Here is a 14,603-nt window from a genome sequence, read left to right as displayed (position 1 = left end):
ATCACTACATCAAAAACTAATGATAGGGCGCCTGGGTGGCTCAGTTGGTTAAGTGACTGCCTTCGGCTCAGGTCATGATCCTGGAGTCCCTGGATCGAGTCCCGCATCGGGCTCCCTGCTCGGCAGGGAGCCTGCTTCTGCCTCTGACCCTCCCCCCTCTCATGTGCTCTCTCTCTCTCATTCTCTCTCTCTCAAATAAATAAATAAAATCTTTAAAAAAAAAAAAAAAAAAAAAAAAAAAAAAAACTAATGATATATTAAAAAAAAACTAATGATGTATTGTATGGTGACTAACATAACATAATAAAATAAAATTTTAAAAAAAGAAATTACTGATCAAGCAGTTAGCAGATCTAATCTAATAAAAAGAGAAAATAGAATAAAACGAAACATAACCAAAGATATAAGTAAAAATTGTATAAAATCCTATTCTGACAAATTAGAAAACAACATAAATTATGTGATTTATTTTATTTTATTTTATTTTACTGAGAGAGAGAGAGAGAGAGCAAGCAGAGGGGAAGGGCTGAGGGGGAGGGAGAGGGAGAATTTCCAGCAGACTCCTTGTTGAGCATGGAGCCTGACATAGGACTCGATCTCACAACTCTGATATCATGAGCTGAGCTGAGATCAAAGAGTTGGACTCAACCGACTAAGCCACCCAGGCACCCCTAAATTGTCAGATTTTCAAAGAAAATATAAGAGATATAGAAAAGTTGAATGAAGACATAACTAGGAGAGAATTTTTTAGTTTCATTTTTAATTGAGGTATAATTAACATCTAACACTATATTAGTTTCAGGTGGACAACATTGTGTAGAAGATTTTGTTATTGTCTGAAGTTTCTTGCCAAGAAAGATGGAAGACTTTCCATTTTTCTATGCCAATCCTCCCAGAAAAACAAAAGTACAGATCCATCTGCCTTATGATTCTAGATGAAAAATTCTAAATAAAATATTGGCAATATCATCTGGAAATGTATTCTACAAACATTGCCCTGTAACCAGAAAGAATTTGTCCCAAGAATGGAAGAATAACGTGCCACAGAAATCCCAAACCAACTCGCTGCACTGTTCAGAAGAAAAGGATCACAGGGCTATGAGCATGTTAGAGGCTGAAATGTATTTGACAGTAGTAAATATCTAATACTGACTTTCTCGAGGTCTTATAATCATCAATGTTCTTGAAGATGATGAAAATCCCTATCGCCCACTTTCAGCCCCCCAGCTTCAATGCTGAGATGCTCGGGATATTCATATTGATGTTGAAAAAGACTTAATACCTCCTGTAGCCACTGTTTTCAAACACTGTTCTGAAAGTTCCAGCAATGCAAACATTTTTGCAAAGACAAAATGACAATGTATTACAAAGAAAGAGACAAGTGATTAGAAATAGCAAAGAAAAGAACAAAACTTATCCATCAAGGATAGATAAGAAGACCTGAATCAAGGAAGACATAAACCATATTCTGGGATAAAAGCATAAAAAGGAAAATTCTCCCCCAAATAATTAATAGGAATAATAAATATTTTTAATTCTAGTAAGGTCTTTGGAAACATGGCAGTGAAAAGCTCAAGTACATCTCAAAGAATTAAATACTTACTGATTTTCTGTTTTAAAAAATAAGGGACATGCATGTTGTTTTTTAAAAAATATATCAATTTCAGGGGTGTCTGGGTGGTTCAGTCAGTTGAGCATCCAACTCTTGGTTTCAGCTCAGGTCATGGTCTCAGAGTCCTGGGACTGAGCTCCATGGCAGGCTCTGTGCTCAGTGAGGAGTCTGCTTGAGGATCCTCTCCCTTTTCCTCTGTCCCTCCCCTGCTCACACTCTCTTTAAAACAAATAAATAAATCTCATATATATATATATGTGTGTGTGTGTGTGTGTCTGTATATATATATATTTATTTCATGAATATATGTTATAGTTATATGTAAAAGCATGTACATTATAGTATGATAAAAAATGACAGAAATGCAAATCATCTGAAAGTACAGGAGTATTAAGTATAGAAATTATGGGAAAGCATATAGAGATTTCAAGGCAGGCATTAAACATGTAGGAAAATATTACACCACTAGGTCGTGTTCACATAGTTAGAATGATCCCGAACTGCAAATGTATATGCACATTGTATATATAAATATTTGTGCTGCCCCAAGAACTTTTTTTAAAATTTTTGATTTATTGGGAAAAAAAAGCTGAAAGGTAGTATCAGACAAAATTGTATCATGGATACAGATGGGCTTCCTTTAAATAGTATATTTTCAGATGATTATTATTTTTTTCTTCCTGCTTTTCTGTATTTCTCACATTTTCTAGAAAGAATACACTATACAATCAAAAAAGACATGTTTTCATAGCACTAGTCCCTTGCATGATATTTTGTGGCAATAATTCTCATTCTTCTTTAATCACAGAGATCTCTGAAAATCTTATAAAAGTTCAGAACTCTCCCCCAGAAAACTGCAGTATGAATTTTGCATAAAGTTTAAAGGTCTTGTAGACCCATGGAGGTCCATTCAAGGACTCTAGGCAAAAAGCGAACTCTCCCAAATCTCAAAGCAATTCCTCATGCCTCATCTCAATAGACCTTCATCAAAATTTAATAATAGAAGAGCTATTACTTTTGTCCTTTTAAAGATGAATAAACTGAGTGGCTGGGGCTTAAGAGCACAGGGCTAGCAGGGACAGAAGTGACCAGGTGAGTAGCCATGTCTGCTTGCCTTAGCACTGAGCATTTTGTTACAACAAGCTTTGCTTATTAAATGCACAACAGGATGTCAAATAAACAAAACCAGAGCTTGAGTCTTGATTTGGAAAGCTTGGAAAGTTTGGAAAATGTCCTGATTTCACCGTGCTCTGGTTTCCTCATCAATAAAGCAAGGATAACAATACTCGCTCTGCATATCCCCCAGAGTTGTTAGGGAGAAGAAAGAAGTTCAGAGGAAAGCACTTGCAAACGTAATTTATCTTTATTATTATTAATACATAAATGTTTCTATTATGAATCTACTAAAACTCAGACCAGCGCTGGGGTAAGTGCTGATGGGATCTAGGTGGGAGAGATAAAAAAGGCAAAGCATCTCACTAAAAGGCAATTAAAATGTACCGTTCTTGTTCCAAAAGTATGTCTCCACGAGTAATTAGCAATCTATTGTGCATTCAGCAATGGTTTGCTGGCCGAATTCTATTACATGAGTTGTGTGTGGCTATCCTGTGAAATGAAGCAACCTAATCCAGAGCTCCCTGCTTTAAAGCAAAAAGATGTTTGCTTCCCCAGTTATCTGTCTAAGCTACTGCTGTGACTTAATTTTAATGGTGAAAATTTCATGTTAATTTCAAAGTCTTTCCACTGCACTCATCCCAGACTTGCTGAAGAGCAAGAACAATTGAGACACAGGAAGGGGTCAAAAGGCTGCCACACCCCAACTGACGCTCAGACACCCTTCACTTGTCTGGACGCCCCTGACACTGCACCTTCCATGGGACAGTCCTCCATAAACATGACTGGGTGAGTGGATGGGAATGAGATGCTGTCTGAAAGGCTCCAGCGGTAAACATCCTTTCACCGCCACCAGACCCAGTTTCCTAATCTGGATGTCAGGAAGCCTGTTCTAAGTGGGAAATCCCTGAACACCACACTGGACCAGGAAAACACACGGGATTATCCTTTATTGAGTTTGAAACTTTCCTAAGCCAGTTTCTTCTGACATCTTTATCACAGATATTCTGTGACATCACCTAATGTACTAACAGTCTGTCCCTGAAACTGAACCAATTATTGACACTTCTATTTGGTTTTCAATGCTGATTTTTTACCTATTGAGTTACCCCTTTCTATTATTCACCAGGGGATGGGCCATCTGGATTGATTATCTATTTTATTTCTTATGTACCCAACAGAAGTGTAGTTAAAGCTCAAAATTTTATGGGATGATTCTTTCATCCCTAGTCATAACCCTGCCTCTACTGCTCCAGAGTGATGTTTATAGAGCCCATAAGTGTGAGATCACTCCAGGCTGCTCTTCTCACCTCTAAGTGGAGTCAGTCCTCGGGGATGGATAGAATGTCACTGCATTTTCCCATTTCATTTGTATAATGAAATCATTATTTGGCCTTCATTCTGTACTTTTACCCTTTTTGGTCTTAAGGGAGACCATTCAGTAGCCCCCTCCAATTTCTCTAAGAAAACTAAGAATTGTTAATGGACTCTCACCAAATTTCAAGAACTTGATTTTCTCCTAAAAAATTATATCAAATAAATCCCCCCCACAGCATTATGCATGGTATTTGCTTGTGTGTATTTATATACGTATAGCAGTGAATTGACGTATAAATCCGTAATGTGTGACCTTGACCAAATTTAAACGATCACCTGAAAATGAGTCAATTGTCATTATTAATTGGGTCATATTATCCTATTATAGTGGTGTGATCAGATTCAGTCCCAAAGAGCGGTGTGGAACCTAACACCAGACTTCAATGCAATCATCTTGGACACTTGTTAAAATAGAGATTACCAAAATGCACCCCCAAACTACCAACTCACACCCTGGAGATGAGGCTCGGAATTTTTAGAAAACTTTGAGAAGCATTGCCATGGAGAACTAGTTCAGCCTGGCTCCTGAATTTCACCTCTATTTTTGACTTCTTATGGGGAAGTTAGTGTTGATTCCAGAGAGTCCCTAAAGAGGACAAGCTCTCACCTATTTCACCTCTATTTTTGACTTCTTATGGGGAAGTTAGTGTTGATTCCAGAGAGTCCCTAAAGAGGACAAGCTCTCACCTAGACCTCCTTAAGCTAGTTCTGGATAGCAGCTCTGGACACCCTCTACTTCATATCCCAGCCTCAGAAATGGCATCTTAAATTTAGGACCAGGCCAACTGGAGTCTTCTCTGTGATGGATCAAAATGGGGATTTTAAGGTAGCTCTACTTAGGATCTACTTTGTGCACTCCTCTCTGTCCGCATAAGGAAACTAGAAAGGTTTCCCTTACTCAAGCACTACTACATTTTATTTCACTGAGAGGAGTTTGGCCAACATCATCTCTCATGAGATTTAAGGAGATTTTCTAGTTTGAGATATCGTTGACCATCATAAAAATGACAGTCTGGTATTATAGAAAGATTGGCTGTGGAGAAGGAATTTCCCATACAGAGTCTGAGTATCTTCTGGATCCCCACACTGCTCAGTTGCTGTCCCCCATCTATCAGCTCTTCAGAAGGAGAATATAGTGTCTAAGGAAGGCGATGATTTTTTTTCTGAGTTTAGCAAGAATGATAATACTCACCTAAGGCAGAAACAAAGTGGGACACCAGTCATTCTTCAGTCTGTAACCAATCATCTGACCAGTCATTCTCTATTCTTTATTCTCCTCTTTTTTTTAAATTCTATAATGAGAAGTAATTCATTTTTTTAAGATTTTATTCATTTATTTGACAGAGAGAGACAGCGAGAGAGAGAACACAAGCAGGGGGAATGGGAGAGGGAGAAGCAGGCCTCCCACCAAGCAGGGAGCCCAATGCAGGGCTCGATCCCAGGACCCTGAGATCATGACCCAAGCCGAAGTCAGTCGCTTAACTGACTGAGCCACCCAGGCACCCCAGTGAGAAGTAATTTAAACTACCATATGCAGCTGTGCTTGCTGGAGTCTACTGAGTCTATGCTATGATTCATAAAAATTACCTCACACAGCATAAGACTTTTTATTAGGATAATGACATTTATCTTACCTATCTCTTATTTTTTCACCAAATGACTTGCCATATGACGTTGGGTGAGTAACTTCGACTATCTGTGGTCAATAGCTCCTATCCATCCTGGTATAAGAATAATGAGTTATAGCCAGTGGAGACTTTGGGCATCATAAGAGGAATCCTAATTTTGCTTAAGTAACAAATAATAAGAGTGTTAACCAATAAGAGTGTTAAACATTGTATTTTAAAATAAACTTGAAAACTACTTAATGCCTATAGAGGAATAGGCAGATGTGTCCGTTCCTAAGCAGTGAAACAAACTGAGGTCCAGAAAAAAAGGAATTTGTTTCTGCCTTGGAACTTATTTTCATGTCCCTGGAAAGATACAGCTAATAACACTCTTCTCTTTCTCAATATAAATCAATAGAATCTCTTGTATGATGAATATATGTTAGAACAGCCCTGGGGAAAGCATATAGATGTTAGTGTTATTCTCTAGGGCATGTGCGCACACACACACACTCCTACACACACCTATACACACACTTATAAATCTGGCGCCATGATGGCTCAGTGTTTCTGAGTCATCCACAAAAAATAACAGATTTCAGTGCAAGCACGTTCTTAAGAAAATGAAGTCATATAGTCAGCTCTTTTCAAGCAGCACTTGGAACAGAGTATCATATTTCCCTTTAAGTTTTAGATGCCCTAGGGGGCACCTGGGTGGCTCAGTTGGTTAAGCGACTGCCTTCAGCTCAGGTCATGATCCTGGAGTTCCGGGATCGAGTCCCGCATCGGGCTCCCTGCTCGGCGGGGAGTCTGCTTCTCCCTCTGACCCTCCCCCCTCTCATGCTCTCTGTCTCTCATTCTCTCTCTCAAATAAATAAATAAAATCTTTAAAAAAAAAAAAGTTTTAGATGCCCTAGTTCAGTGGAAAAAGGTAAAGACCCAACAGATTTTTCTTTTCCATTTCATGACAGATACCTAGGCATTGACAAATTTTTGTCAGCCTTTCCTTACCAGCTCACTCAAAAGATCTAAATGTTGTTTGGGAACATGGTCATGGGAAAATGTTCTCCTGTGATGTGGAAGATAAGATGCTGGGTGCTTGAAACATCCATTAGCAGATATAAAATGGCGACTGGTCAAGGGCAGACAGAGAAGAGCCCTCAGAAGTGGTTGTTTATGGAATAAACAGAGGTAAAGTTTTGGAGATCAATTTGTTGATTTGTAACCTAAATTCCCACAATGTTAAATGGAGGGCAGCAAGAAGGAGAGTCATTGAGTAATTATAGAATGTTCACTTAATTTAAATATTACCATGATAAGCAAAAAGCCCAAATAACAGAAAAATTCAGGTGGCATCATGTTAAATGGAAAAGACAACACATGGAGCAAAGGATGAAAGTCAGAAATACATCAACATATTGATGAAAATTTAGTTTGAGCAAAGATGATCATTCAAATTAGTGGGGAAATAATGTATTATCCAACAAATAGGGTTGGGGCAACTAAGTAGCTCCCTGAAAAAGTAAATTACTCCCTCATACTTACACCAATATAAAGTACAGAAGAATGAAGGAAAATTAAATCATAAAAGCATTAGGAGAAAGCACAGAAAAATACTACAGTCTCAAAATGGAAAGTCTTTCCAACTATGATATGAAACCTAAAATACAATAAAAAACATTGGTCAATACAGCTATGTAAAGGCATGTTTTTACACGCCCTTTCCTCCAAATAAACATCATGAACAAAATCAAAATACAAAGAACACATAGGGAAAATATTTACAACTCTTAATGTAAAGAACTAGTTAATATATAAAGAGTTTTTTAAAAATCAGTATAAAAAACTTCATTGAAAATAGGTAGAGGCTGGTGAAAATTTATAGAAAATAAAATAGAATGACTTTTAATCATGTGTAAAGTTTCTCAACTTCCCTTATACTAAGAAACAGACAAGTCAAGACTTCAAGAAAATATCGAATTTCACCCATCAGGTTAGCAAAGGTCAAAAACGTGATGACATGCTATGTTGTGGGAAAATGAACTCTGCCATCCATTGCTAATTGGAGTGTAAATTGGCAAACCTCTATGAAAGTCAATCAAAATATAGGACGCACATACTGTTTGACCCAGCAATTCAGTCCCCATGCAATTCTCATGCAGAGAGAATTTAAAGTTCCTGTACTCCAAAGTAAAGAAAGAAAAACGATGACTGTTCTTTGGCCTAGCCCCAAGGCACAAACAAGTCACCACTCCAGCCTTTTTCAGAGCCATCCCAATCAATCAGTGAAAATCAGACTTCATCACTGCACTTCTTAAAGCCAGCCATAAGCAACAGGCTTACCCAAACTGCCAACATTCTGCAGCTAAGGGTCACCTATCTCTCAACACCCCTGCTCCAAAAAGTCTGTCAGTCCCCGGACTCAGTGCTTCCCCACCCTGTATTAGATCAGCTGTGCTTTCTTTTGATAGAATGTGCCCTACATCCCTTCTTTCCCGCTGTGTAACAAGCTATAAAGTCAGGTCTTGCTTTAGATATTCAACAGTAGCCTTTTTCAATCAATCCAAATACTCACCCATGTGAGAAACATCACACGCATAAGGAGAATCAACAAATCGCTGCTTAATATAGAAACAGATTATAAACAATGCAAATAATTTAAAAGGCCCAGTAAATTAGAAAGCCAGAAACACCAGATGTCTCCTTGGAAGGGAAATAGTTGTCATGGGCCAATGGACAAAGGAAGAGATACATACATTTCATTTAATCGTTTGAGTGCTTTTTCAACTTTGCATGTATTACACTAATAAAGGATAAGTTATTTAAAGTCAGAATTTCAAATTGAATGTGTAATATGAAAAGAAAGCATATGAAATTGATAGCAAGACAATAACAGCTGTTATTTATAAATAATTGGAGAATAGTTTTTTAAATGTCTTTTTCTCTAAATATTCCATAATGTTGTGGCATAACTTATCTTTTTCAGTTGGAACTATTTGCAAATGTCATGCTTAGGATCACACAAAAATACAACAATGCAATTATTCCATCGTAAGTTGGCACAGATCAAAAAAATGAGAGTGACAAAAATCGAACCTTACTTATTAGGAGAAACAACCTAAAAGAAAACAGGAATTAGGGAAGTCCAAGTACACCACAGGAGCAAAACTGACAGAATAAGACCTTCTTATGAGATCAAGTCTTCAAGGAAAAGCCCAAGACTCAGGGCAGACTCCAAGCTCCAGATCCAACACTCCTTGATACATTGTAACTGAGAAGCACAACACAAAAGGAAGTTTTCAACATATATGCATTAGTTGTCTATTTTTTTTTTCATTTTATTTTATTATGTTATGTTAGTCACCATACAATACCTCATTAGTTTTTGATGTGGTGCTCCACGTTCCATTCCTCAAAAAATTAAAAATAGAGTTACCCTATGACCCAGCAGCAATTGCACTCCTGGGTATTTACCCCAAAGACACAGATGTAATGAAAAGAATGGCCATATGCACCCCAATGTTCATAGCAGCAATGTCCACAATAGCCAAACTGTGGAAAGAGCCAAGATGCCCTTCAATAGTTGTCTATTTTTTTAAGTAAACTTAACAAAGAGAAGAGAAACGCTTTGATTAATTTTAAATAGATACTATTCTGTCTTCCTCATACACTGCAAATGTTGAGAAGGACCCAGCAGGGTCCACTTCCAGAAGACAGTATCTGTCTGCAGAACCACTACCCATCAGAAAGAGTGAATTAAGTATTTTAAAAGAAACATCTTAATTTCCTTACCCCTGGACAATGAGATCTTGGAGTTCAGAAGCCAGGGTTAGCTTTTTTCTTTCACCAGATAACTCTGTAAAGGGGGAAAAGTGAAACAAATGAAAAACAATGTTGCTTTATTAAAGGCTTTCCTGCCCTGTTGACTAAGGAAGAAAGGAGTATATTAAAACATCCAAACTATCAAACAGAGAACTATTTTCATCAGTCATTGAATATTGATATATTGTTCAGACAGGGCTGATTGATTAATGAGGCTAGTTTCAGAGTTTCAGGTAACCATGAATGCTAAAGAAACTTCTAGTATATTATATTATTCTATTTCTTAAGACAATTTTACCTAGTCCCCGCTCTGCCATTTTCATTTCTGGCCTTGAAATATTTAACTTGGGTTACATGGGTTGCAGAAAGAGTCACACTCCAGGCATACAAGCTTTCTTTCACAATTGTTCATTTTAATTGATGTCTTCATCCAAAAACCTTGACAAGCAAGACATTTTGAAAGATCCCATGATTGAAGTGAAAAAAAAATTAAACTTCCTCCTAAAAAAAAAAGAGTTGTAACTTTTAAAACAAGAAAAAGGCCAATTTTCCAATTTACTCATATTTCTTTTCATGTTACGAAAAATCACTTAAATAATCACTTTCATCTGGACTCATTCATCCGGTTTGAGAATAATATCAGTCTCCTACAATTTATAATTTTTGAAGTTTTCTCCAAATGCCATCATCAGGCAATCTGGCAATATCTATTACAATTAAAAATGCATATGCCATAATTCCATTTCTGGGAATCTATAAAAGCACAGTGGTGCTCACTGCGGCACTTTTAGGAGCCAAGAACTGGGAAGCAGGTTCATACCCACTGATAAAAGACCGGTGGAGTCGGGCTAGGGGACAATGCTGTATCTACCCCCCAGGATGGTAAGCAATCGTTAGAAATAATCCAATAGCATTATACCAGATGACTTGGAAGAAATATCTAAGTGACTTTTGATTACGAAAAGCACGAGGTGGAAAAGTGTACAAAAAGGCTAGTTGTGTGAAAAAAAATCAGTTGTAAAACTAAGCTTCTGTATCCGCGGTTTCCAAGCAGGAGTGATTTCCACCTGCTATGGGACACAGGGCAATGTCTGGAGATATTTTTTTTGGTTGTCACCATTGAGGAAAGGATGCTGCTGGCATCTAGTGGGTGGAGGCCAGGAAGGCTGCTCAGCATCCTGCAGGGCACCAGATAATTCCATAGCAAAGGTGTACCCTCCTCTATAGGCAGACCCTATCATTTCATATTTGCATCATGTAAGTACATGAAGTACATCATGTAAGTACAGAAAACGTAGGCAAATGCACCCACGAGGTGGTCAGGGTAGTTCAATTCAGGAGAGCTGGTTGCAGGGACCAGGTGTGGTGCTGATGAGGGGAGGGGATGCTAATGACTACAGGTGCCCTTGATAAGACCAGGATCACAGGAGTATCTATATAAGGCATAACTTCAAAACTGCACTGAAACCACCCTTTTCACAGATGAAAGAAAAATAAACCCAACTGAAAAGAAAATCCCAACATAAAGGTCATTGAGACTAGGGAAATGATAAATTCGTCAGCAAGGCCTGTGACAAATCACTGTGCCATATTACTTGGATTCCCATGAATAATCATGTCAGTCGCAGTTAATTTGAATTAACTGCACCCTCTTCATATCAATAGTTTGGTATTTTTATCACACGATGGGGAATTCAATTTAAAATAGAGCAGGAACACCAGAACTATGACAAGTGACTCATTCCCTTGGTCTCAATGTCAGTTTGGTTGTTTTTGCTGTTCTTTCCCCCATGGTTAGCATTTTAACTTCTATCCCGCTAGCGAGGACACATCAAAAGGGGTATTCTGTACGATGCCACAGGGGAACCACTTGTCCTAAACTCTTAACTATCAAGTATTCTATGCAGACTTTTGCAAATGCATAAAGCTGGGGTGCGCTTCGGGTAAGCCCCTGTCTCGTGAAAGCCCTTCTGCAGTCTGCCCCCACCTCCTCTGTGCCCAGAGCACACCGTGAAGTCAAGCCTGCTGCAGCAAACACAGCAAAAACCCAAGAAAAGTACCCATTTCTGCCGCAGGTCACGCGCCAGGTCACCGCACGCACAGAAAGCACCAGGAAGGTGAGTGGGCCACGTGGGCAGAGGGGGACTGACTCTGGCTACAGGAGTCTCCCTTCTCTTCCAGGCATTTTCCAAGACCCCCAGTGGGTGCCTGAAACTTCATTTTTTTTTAAGATCTATTTATTTATTTATTTGTCAGAGAGAGAGAGAGAAAGGAGAGAGAGCACAAGCAGAGGGAGCAGCAGAGGGAGACAGAGAAGCAGGCTCCCCACTGAGCAGGGAGCCCAATGCGGGGCTCCATCCCAGGACCCTGGGATCATGAACTGAACCGAAGGCAGACGCTTAACCGACTGAGCCACCCAGGGGCCCCTTGAAACTTCAGAGAGTACCGCACCCACACCCATACTATGTTTTTTCTCCTCTATGCACCTGTCTGTGATAAAGTTTAATTAATTTACAAATTATGCAAGAAAAGATGAACAACAATCACTAATAATAAGATAGGACAATTTTGACAATATTCTATAATCAAAGTGCTGTGAGTATTGTCACTCTCAGAACATCTCACGGCACTGTCCTCACCCTTCCTGCACTGACAGGGCAGGATAAAATGCCCACGTGATGAGATGAAGGAGGTGGGTGACGTGGGCACAGTGACCTAGCTCCAGCTACTACTGACCTTCTGAGATATGTCAGAAGGAGGGTCATCTGCTCCCAGGCAGGAGTAACTGAACCAAGGAAAGCCAAGCCACGGGAAAGGGGGACAACGGTGTCCATCTGAGAAAGTATCTTTTGCGTTCCTGTTTCCAACTCTTCCCAGACTCTCGAGCCTTGATTCCATTTCAAACTGCTCCTCCCTTGGTGTTTGTGCAGCCAAGCCCAGTCAGCCCTGCTCCTTCACTGGGCTCCCCGTGCTTCTCCTCCCACCCTCTACACATGTCCTGCCTTCTCTTTCATATCGGCCCCACTGATGTGCGTTATTTGTTCTCTAATATCCTCTGAAAATGGCCACTCCTCTGACTAGACGACACCAAAATCCTTTGATGCCCACCCTGTTCTGTGGTGCAAGGTGCATTTTCCCTTGCTGGTCTATGTCACAAAGCCCGGAGCCCTGGACCACGGGAGCCAGCAGGTTCTAGCTCCCTGAGCCCTCTGCTGGTGGGTCTGGCAGGGTTGGCAGGGGACACAGATGTAGCCAGCCTCTGTTTACCCCCCAACACTAGTCATAAGAGGCTCTTCCCTGATGCAGGAAACCCTAGGTCCTAGGTACCTCTTCCATGCACCTGACGTGTAGTTAAGGCTGTGGATATACATTGCATTGTAAACTTTTGTTTTTAATTTTCTGTATATTATGTTGTTCTGATATTCTAAAAAAATACCAAACCTTTCGGGCACCTGGGTGGCTCAGTCAGTTAAGCATCTGCGTCCTGATCTCAAAGTCCTGGGATCGGGCCCCACATTGGGCTCCCTGCTCAGCGGGGAGTCTGCTTCTCCCTCTCCCTCTGCTCCTCCCCCTGCTTGTGCTCTCTCTCTCTGTCAAATAAATAAATAAAATCTTAAAAAAAAAAAATACCAAGCTTTTCTGGCTCCAATTCTTAGGGATAGCAAAGGGCCCAGCCAGGAACAGGTCTCTGATATGCAAAGTAACCTGTCCAGAGCCGCAGGGCTTCTCTCTGGTCATCCCACCCTAGGAGACAATGTTCCTCTGCCTTAATCACTGGGCACCACTCCCAACCCCCAAAGCCTGAGGAAATTACTCAAACCAGCCAATGCTAAGCTGCTGTCCCTGCCCTGCTTTGCTTTTCCTGAGGAAACCCCAGGTGGCCTAAGCGCTGCCCCTGACCCTCTTGTCTCCTGCCTCCAGATCACCCTGGTGTCTTCCTCACATGGCCCTGCATGGCGTGCCCTGCCTCCCGCCCCAAAGACCTGTGACTATAACAAACTGAGCCTCATGTTGTAGTTTGTTTGTTCCTGAGTTGTGTCTTCCTGAGCCTCTCCTCTGTCTCCTCTTAAGGCCACACCTGACTGACCACCTCATAAAAAAGTACCACACACACACACACACACACACACACACGCTGCATTGTAATACACATAGAATATGGAGAAGTCCAAAGGTGTTTGTAAGCTGAAGACAAGGACCTCATAGAGGCATCTTCTTGTTGCTTCCACATTTTCTATCAAAATTCAAATTCTTCCCTGCCTCGACTTCCTTCCCTAGCATTCTGATCAGATGACTCTCTAAAGGGCCACCTGTGATGTGAGTCTTGCCCACTCTCCTGAATGGTTCCTTCACTTTATGTAAATTGCCCCCTAAATGTCACCTCCTCCTGGAAGCTTCCTGTGATATGTCCAGCCCTGTTTCCTGGATGTCCAGCCCCCATCATACTCTCTTCCACTGCCTGGACCTCTATGTCTGATAAACACTATTAATGTAGACTGGGTTCTATGATCCCTGTCCCCACACTTACCCTCTCCATCCCCCTGTAAGGAGACAGGCTCAGCTGTCCCAGACGAGGCATAGGCAGATGCTCAGCATAGGTTCATGGAATTCCTTAGTTAATCCATTTTCTGTACAGATGGGAAAGGCCCAGAGAGATGGCACGATCCACCCAAGGTTGCTCAGAGAACTGTAATAATTGGACATTTTGCTTGAGTCCAGAAATCTCTGCCTTTAAGTATTGCTTCACATGGTTTGGTTTGGTTTGGTTTTTCAGGAAAAAAAAATGTAAAGTAACTGATGGGGACTGTTTTTCCCCAAGGGAAGCCCAAAAAAGAAACTGTATATCCTACGAGGAACATAAATATTGCTTAGTCACGAACGAGTATTTCAAGTAATTCTCAGGAATACTGAGCCTTGGCCTTCCTCTTCCCATGGTGAATTAAGGGCCTCAGGGGCTTTTGCACACACAACTTCCGCAAGAGCCATGCATTTCCCCCTGAGAGCTGTCGGTACACCTCGCACCCAGCTTCATTGCCTGGGCCTCCAAGGAAACTCACGCAGAAAAATCAGGC

General features: G+C 40.4%; 1 long non-coding RNA gene across 1 annotated transcript in view; it reads right to left on the bottom strand.

Moving 5' to 3' along the window:
• LOC135362076 (uncharacterized) overlaps positions 1-14,215 on the bottom strand; it is a 41,263-nt gene extending 27,048 nt beyond the window's left edge. The window contains exons 1-3 of the long non-coding RNA XR_010406401.1: positions 14,060-14,215; positions 9,830-10,032; positions 9,502-9,565 (exon numbers count right to left, since the gene is read on the bottom strand). This is a non-coding gene — a long non-coding RNA (uncharacterized LOC135362076). The remainder of the gene's footprint in view (positions 1-9,501; positions 9,566-9,829; positions 10,033-14,059) is intronic.
• Between the last annotated feature and the right edge of the window lie 388 nt (positions 14,216-14,603).

This window comes from Mirounga angustirostris, unplaced genomic scaffold (genome assembly GCF_029215605.1).
Source record: "Mirounga angustirostris isolate CCGP_5_RB_7025 unplaced genomic scaffold, mMirAng1.0.hap1 SCAF_1, whole genome shotgun sequence".
Taxonomy (NCBI): Eukaryota; Metazoa; Chordata; class Mammalia; order Carnivora; family Phocidae; genus Mirounga; species Mirounga angustirostris.
The sequence above is the reverse complement of the archived record's forward strand: the minus strand, read 5'-3'. Positions and strand labels throughout refer to the sequence as shown.